Below are 8398 nucleotides of genomic sequence, written 5' to 3'. Positions count from 1 at the left end.
CTCTGATTGTTATCTGCCTGCCCCGACTTGGATTGTTTCACCTGGACTCTGTTCACTAGCCGCCTGCCCCGATCTCTCGCCTGGTTCACGATTCACGACCCTGTATTGTCTGACTATTCTTAATAAACTGCAAATGGATCCAAACCCTTCTGGTGTGTCGCAACAGATTACAAGTTACCCTATTTAAAATGTAATAGTAGTGTAACTTTTTCAATTACTTTATTAAAGTAATGTAACTGATTACTTTTCTAAATTTCTAATGTTTATTTGCAACTGTTAATCATTTTCAAACATTTACACCATGCAGGGTTAGCCTTACAGCAGTGCTCAACACTGCCAGACTTTCAAAATCCTTCCTCACTTGAATTAAGATGATCAACTTTGAACACATCCACCACAAAATCAGACTTTAGTACCGCCTTTTAAATGCAGATTTAAAATCATAAGTAATAGTTTGCTGATACTGTTTTTGAAACCAAATCTTTGCATAACTACAGGAAACACTGCATCTAACAATGGTTTGGGAAAATAAATACTTAATACTTACTTGGTCACTTCACTTCATTAAATCTCTAATAAATCATGAATCGGTTAGTCGTGACTGGCTTCGGCTTGCGCGCTCTACGCCAAAAGGGTTTGGATCAGAGTAATCAATGCGAGAGAGAGAGAATGGAGAGGACTGTGGAAGCGCACAGGTGGAGCAGAGAAGCAAAACTACTGTTCAGGGTCAGTTTCATCTGTAAATATGCTATTGTAGTTTTGTCTTTGTTTACTTAAGCAGCAGCAGCCCATTGCTCGTCAGTCATCACTCAAAATACTGTATAAAGGACATCATTATCTATTGTAACTACTGTTACAGTAGTAATTTAGCAGACAAATAATCATATTTTATGAATAGGTTTAGAGGGAGCTAGGGCAGACAACAACACAACCCTTATGAAAATTAACTATGATTTTACTATAAATTATTGTTAAACCATGGTAACCACAAATTAACCATGGTTTTTGCTACACTAACCATAGTTTAACCATGAAATTTCTAGTAAAAATAAATACAAATGGTAATCCATTTGCCAAAAAAAAAACATGGTTACAGTACTTTTACTATAATAAAAGCATGGTTAATTTTTGTAAAGGAAAAACATGACTCATGTTCAGTATTAGGATTTTTTTTATAAAGATATTGTAGTGATGCACTAATTTTGACATGTAGGCTATTTAGAAAGTATAGTTTTGTTAAATCTTGAGTATTAAAGTCATGAGAGAGATAGATTTCAGGGCAAAATAAAGAGACTGAAAAGGAAAAATAGAAGTGAAGGTGCAGTTCAGGAGAGAACTTTTAATTATTTTGCATGTCCCTAACCTAAGGATTTAAACCTTTTTTATGTGAGGTCCATACAAAAAATAGGGTTGTATGAGTGTGAGATTTTCCGTCCTGAATTTTTTTCCAGTCCGCCCCTCGTGGAAATTAATGGCGCAGACACTCGGTTTCATTTACTAGTGTTTGCAGCCTCTGACGCCTCAATACATGAGTACATGAACACATAAACATAATCTCTAGAACTGCTCTGAGTCACTTCATGAGCATTTTACTTATTTTGAGAAAACTATCGTCATATCATATACAAAGAGACACCAATGTTTCAAAAAGACACTAATGTTTCAGGAGTTTAGTACACAGAATAGGACACATGCTTATTAGATAACCGTATTTGAGTTGATGTATATGCTTTTATTTATTATTCTTTTTTAATTAACTTTTCTTTTCAAACCATTGTTAGATGCAGTGTTTCCTGTAGTTATGCAAAGATTTGGTGTCAATAACGGTATCAGTAAACTATTTCTTATGATTTTAAATCTGCATTGAACTTCAGATCAATCTCAAAGTAAAAGGCGGTACTAAAGTCTGATTGTGTGGTGGATGTGTTCAAATTTGATCATCTTAATTCAAGTGAGGAAGGATTTTGAAAGTCTGGCAGTGTTGAGCACTACTGCAAGGTTAACCCTGCGTGGTGTAAATGTCTGAAAATGATTAACAGTTGCAAATAAACATTTATTAGACATTTTGAAAAGTAATCAAAAGTAATCGGTTATCAGAATCAGAATGAGCTTTATTGCCAGGTATGTTTACACATACGAGGAATTAGTTTTCGTGACAGAAGCTCCACAGTGTAACAGAATGACAGTGACAGAACAAAAAACACAGATAAAAAAAAAAACATTATATACATATATATATAACAAGTAAATAAGGAACAAAAATATACAAACTGACAATTGTATGTACAGGTATATAACAATAGACAGTTGTATGTATATTATGTGCAAATTGAAATGTAGACTAAGTATGTGTGTTAGATAAATAAGTGTATGAGTGAATAAATAGTGTGTGGAATTACATTACATAAGTTACATTACTTTAATAAAGTAATTAAAAAAGTTACACTACTATTACATTTTAAATAGGGTAACTTGTAATCTGTACCTATTACATTTCCAAAGTAACCATCCCAACACTGTCAATCGGTGCGTCTCTAAAAAGAGCATCAGTTACAATGTTCTTTTGTCTTATTTGCACCTGCTAGTGGATGATGTAAACACACATTCTGACTGCAATAAGCATCTTTCTTTAATAATGTCATGGCTATAGAAATAACATTTCTCAAAAAAAAAAATAAAAATACAAATAAAATAAAATGATATAAAAATAATATTTAAAAAACATTCTGTTGACCTATCTGTTCTGTCATCTGGTATCTGAGGTGCCAATTCCAGGAGGAAAGACGGAGATCAGAAAAATCCAAAACTGGAGAGAGTTATTTTATTCAAAAGTGACACAACTGATTTGAAAGAGAGAGAAAAAAAATGACAGCCAGCTGTGTTTGGACCAAGCATTCATGTACATATAAGTTCGATTTTTTTAATGTATTTATTCCAACTTATTTATAGCTGTTTTTGGATTTGAATGCACTGACAAAACTGACAAACATTAAACAGTAATTGGTTATAGCAGCCATAAGAAAGTCTGGTGTATTACTTAGAATTTTGTTTAGCTGTCAATCTGTGTATGTTATCAAAGATACATGATAGGTAAGTCTAGTTTGTTAGTTACAGTCAAAGAAAATACTGAATTCATCAAAAGCAGTCAAACTAGACCTGTGACTCTGATTTGACTGTTTTTGGTGGATTCAATATTTCATTCAACCCTGAAGCCGTTTTGTATGGAAGCCCGTTTCCGCCACTGAATAAAAAAAAAAAGAAGGTAATTGCGACTTTTTATCTCACAATTCTGACTTTTTTTCTCAGAATTGCGTGATATAAACACAATTGCGAGCTATAACGTCAGAATTGCGAGATATAAAGTCACAACTGCGAGATAAAAAGTCAGAATTGCGAGTTTATATCACACAATTCTGACTTTATTTCTCAGAATTGCGAGTTTATATCTCTCAATTCTGACTTTTTAACTCGCAATTGCAAAAAAAAGTCAGAATTGCGAGTTTGTATCACACAATTTTGTGAAAAAAAGTCAGAATTGTGAGATAAAAAGTCGCAATTAGCTCTTTTATTTTTTATTCAGTGGCGGAAACGGGCTTCCATAGTTTTGCTTTAGGCATTAACTGAGAAGTTCATTATGAGGTTCATAAAAAGCAGCACAGGAATAAACTCTTCATCTGCAAACTAAATATACATGCAGTAAATGGTCACTCTCACTTACAAGCTGTCCACCCACCAGATCAAACCACATTTCTGAAGTATACTGACCACAGCAGGTTTCAGTTTGACTCAGATGATGAGCTGCTAGTGCCACAATGTGAGATGGCATTTACTCATTTACTCAAACTTGCATGAACTTCTTTCTTTTTTTAAACACAAAAGTAATCACCCAATAGTTCCCCATTGACTCCCATAGTACGGGAAAAAAATAAAAATGCTATGGAAGTCAATGGCTACCAGCAACTGTTTGGTTATCAACGTTCTTTAAAATATCAATTTGTGAAAATGTTCAGTGTTAAATGACATAACCAAGAATGTTTACTGTTATTAAGTCCTAAAAATAGCCAGATAAGCATTTATATATAACCATAGGTCATTTGTGCATGTCTCCCAGTAGGAGGGTCAAACGCTGTCACGGGAGAATTCACACTCCAGATGAACAGCTCAAGTGTTTTAGATCAGATTTTTTCACTGAGCAACTGAAGAAAATGTTTCACGTGTTTGTTTTGTTCTGTTTGTGCTGGTGGCGGCTAATTGGTAAGTTATAAATATATGTGTTTTTTGGGCTCATATTAGTAACATTCTTCACAGCTGTTAAAAGTCATGGAAAGTAATGGAAATTGCTATAGTGACTGTAACTTAAATTTCAAGGTTTACAAATGCAAATACTGTCTTAAAAATTATTTTTAAAATACTTCGGTAGTAACCACACTGTAAAAAAGGAGTCCCGTAAAAAGTGGTAGCCTAAATGACTGGCAGCTACGGCTGCCAAACAAAACCCGTAAAATTAAAGTAAAATATCATAATTGAAACAAGGAAAAATCTGTAAAACAAAATTTTTTTTTTCTGTAAAACCTTTAATGAAAATTTCTGTCAAATTATTGTTTTTGCACTTTATTTCAATTAAGATATTTTACTTTAATTTTACGGCTGTAGCTGCCAGTCATTTACCTTTTTTTTTTATTTTTTTTTACAGTGCATGAACAACAACAAAAGTATAAATTCATTAGTCAAAAAAGTTTATCACTTTTTTATCAATTTATCTAATCTGATTTCAGGCTTTGTAAACCATCAGAGGCCTTAATCTGTGTAAAATCTGTTTGTTCATCAGGTGTGTTTGGTGAGTCGGAGTCAGTGACGGAGGGAGATTCTGTTACTTTAAAAACGAAGGTTACTGAAATACGTGAAGGCGATGATGTACTGTGGAAATTTGGAGATGGAAATGATCTCATAGCTAAAATGAAGAAAAAGAAGCAAATCTTCTCCACATATAATGAGACTGATGGCAGATTCAGAGACAGACTGAAGCTGGATGATCAAACTGGATCTCTGACCATCACAAACATCACAACTCAAAATGCTGGACTCTATAAACTAGAGATTAGTGGAGAGAAACTGTCATCAAAAACATTCAGTGTTTCTGTCTATGGTGAGTAGAGATCATTTGTGACCCTGGACCACAAAACCAGTCATATGGGTCAATTTCTCGAAATTGAGATTTATACATCATCTGAAAGCTGAACAAATAAGCTTTCCATTGATGTAAGGTTTGTTACGATACGATATTTGGTTGAGATACAACTATTTGAAAATCTGGAATCTGAGGGTGCAAAAAAATCGCCTTTAAAGTTGTCTAAATTAAGTCCATAGCAACGCATATTACTAAGCAAAATTCCATTTTGATATATTTATGGTAGGAAATGTACAGAATATCTTCATGGAACATGATCTTTACTTAATGTCCTAATGATTTTTGGCATAAAAGAAAAATCGATAATTTTGACCCATACCGTGTTTTTTTTGGCTATTGCAAAATATATTCCCAAGCGACTTAAGACTGGTTTTGATGGTCCAGGATCACATTTGTAATGACCTTCAACGCCACAAATGCTGTCAAGTGTGTTTAAGTGATACTGAAACCAGAATATTCCTAAAACTATTTACATACTGAAGTGCTTGATCATTTTGTAGTTTGAGATGAAACACTCACTGACTGTCAACACACTACACCGAAAATAAGATTGTTGACTAGACAATTCTGTTTATTCTCTGACGTTTTCAGCTCGTCTGCCTGTTCCTGTCATCAGCAGTAACTCTTCACAGTGTTCTTCATCATCATCATCATCACAGCAGAATTGTTCATTGGTGTGTTCAGTGGTGAATGTGAGTCATGTGACTCTCTCCTGGTACAAAGGAAACAGTTTATTGTCCAGCATCAGTGTGTCTGATCTCAGCATCAGTCTCTCTCTACCTCTGGAGGTGGAATATCAGGATAAAAACAGCTACAGCTGTGTGCTCAACAATCCCATCAGCAACCAGACTCAACATCTGGACATCAGACAACTCTGTCACACATGTTCAGGTACGGCAGCGCTGAGATTAACGTTGATTCGATTTCTCAGTTATACAGTGCTATTGTTTGATAGTGTTTGTTGAAGATCAGACAGACAGATTCAGTCACACTAATGGCTCATTTTGTTCATTACAGAACAGGGCCTACCTTTATTGTACACAGTGTTGATTTCTGCTGCTGCTGGATCTCTGTTGATTGTAGCTGCAATCGTGATCTTCTGCATCTGCAAGAAATGTAGAAAAACAGGTCAGAATTAAAGCCTATGTTGAAATATTTATCTCTAAGGCATACATTTCAATACAAGATTGAAAGCTTTGTGTTTTAACATGACTTTGATTATTGTTAATGCAGTCGTGATCCAGGAGATATACAGAACTGATTTAAAACCAAAACCTCGAAAACCGGTAAGATCATTTATGACTGTTGCAGTGAGTTAGTCTGATTGAAGCTTGACATTTAAAGTTTTGTGTGTAATATGACATTCAGTGAACAGATGTGGGTGGTCTGCCATGATCATTATTACCTTCAGTAATTGCATGTTTTTGTGTTATTTACTGTATGCACCTCAGTGTAAATACTAACATACAGTAGCCTACTTCCACAAATGAATTGGCGCAAAGCAAAACTTATTAGCAGACATAAAAATATTGTGTTTCCTCCAAAGAATAAGATATTATTTTTGATAAATTATCATTATATTTAATTATTAGTTCATCCAAAACTAAAAAAAGTTACAAACCCGCATGAGTTTATTTTAGGCAGTAAGGTCAGCCTCACTCATTCATTCACTTTCTTTGCATCTTTTCCCCCATACAATTAAAGTGAATTGTAACTGTCAGTCCCTTAGCCTATACTTTCTGCATTCCTCCACCTTTTGTGTTTCGCGGAATAAAGTAAGTTTATCTCCATCGCGGGCTAAACTTCCATGTTTGCAGTGGTCGGGGAGACTCGTGCCAAGACACTCATTTGTTTTTAATTGTGCTTTTTTTTTTTTTACCACCGAAAACAGTTTTCGATGTCTGTTATTACTCCAGATGTGAACGATCGGTCGTGCCCACGTACACACTTCAGCTTAATAAGGGGGGAAAATAGCACGCCCAAAGATGCTTATAATATGTGGAGATGGCAACTCTGTGCAAGCGTGCTTGGCGAAGCAACTTCACGAGCATAAACAAAACTGACTGAGCTAGACACGAGCTGTCTACATAGAAAAACAATGGAAAAGTAATGCAGTGGGGAAAAAAACCTCTTAAGGTTAGCTTGAAACTAAAATAACAATATATTATGGTTGCACGCTCTTGTTCACATTTGTACTCTGTAGTTAAAATATAGCCTAAATCAGGGGTAGGCAAGTTCGGTCCTAGAGAGCCGCAGTCCTGCAGAGTTCAGCTCCAACCCTAATCAAACACACCTGAACAAGCTAATCAATGTCTTCAGGATTACTAAGGCTATAGGCAGGTGAGTTTTTTTTTTTCAGGGTTGGAGCTGAACTCTGCAGGACTGCAGCTCTCTAGGACCGAACTTGCCTACCCCTGGCCTAAATGAACAAGGTGTTACATTTTTAATAACTTTTAAGACTTAGTTTGCAACTGGTGCTCACCGCAGAGCTAAATGAAGTCCAGCACCCCTTCTCTGGAGTCTGGACGAAATGGGTGGAGTTTTTTTTATTTTTTGTTATTATTATTTAGTGGCTGGAGCTTGACCTGGTCTAGCAACACCCATTGCGTGGTTACGTCCAGCGAGGGGGACCTGGCCTGTGTTCAGCCCCGACAAAACGGTGCAAATCGTTTTTTAAACTGAAACGGTGGTGCGTTGAACACTCGAGTTCTGATGAGGCAAGAGTTGCAACTATGGCAGCTGAGAAGGCCATTCTTTGTGTTCTTTTTGAAGAATTTTCGGAGCCTGATGAAACTGATATAAATACGTCTTTAATACTGCAAAATACGCTCGATCAATGTCTTCAGGATTACTAAGGCTATAGGCAGGGGAGTTTTTTTTTTTCAGGGTTGGAGCTGAACTCTGCAGGACTGCAGCTCTCTAGGACCGAACTTGCCTACCCCTGGCCTAAATGAACAAGGTGTTACATTTTTAATAACTTTTAAGACTTAGTTTGCAACTGGTGCTCACCGCAGAGCTAAATGAAGTCCAGCACCCCTTCTCTGGAGTCTGGACGAAATGGGTGGAGTTTTTTTATTTTTTATTATTATTATTTAGTGGCTGGAGCTTGACCTGGTCTGGCAACACCCATTGCGTGGTTACGTCCAGCGAGGGGGACCTGGCCTGCGTTCAGCCCCGACAAAATGGGGCAAAACGTTTTTTAAACTGAAA

The sequence above is a fragment of the Sinocyclocheilus grahami genome, unplaced genomic scaffold (genome assembly GCF_001515645.1).
Source record: "Sinocyclocheilus grahami isolate Dianchi unplaced genomic scaffold, SAMN03320097.WGS_v1.1 scaffold1681.1, whole genome shotgun sequence".
Classification (NCBI taxonomy): domain Eukaryota; kingdom Metazoa; phylum Chordata; class Actinopteri; order Cypriniformes; family Cyprinidae; genus Sinocyclocheilus; species Sinocyclocheilus grahami.
Note: the sequence above shows the minus strand (reverse complement) of the source record.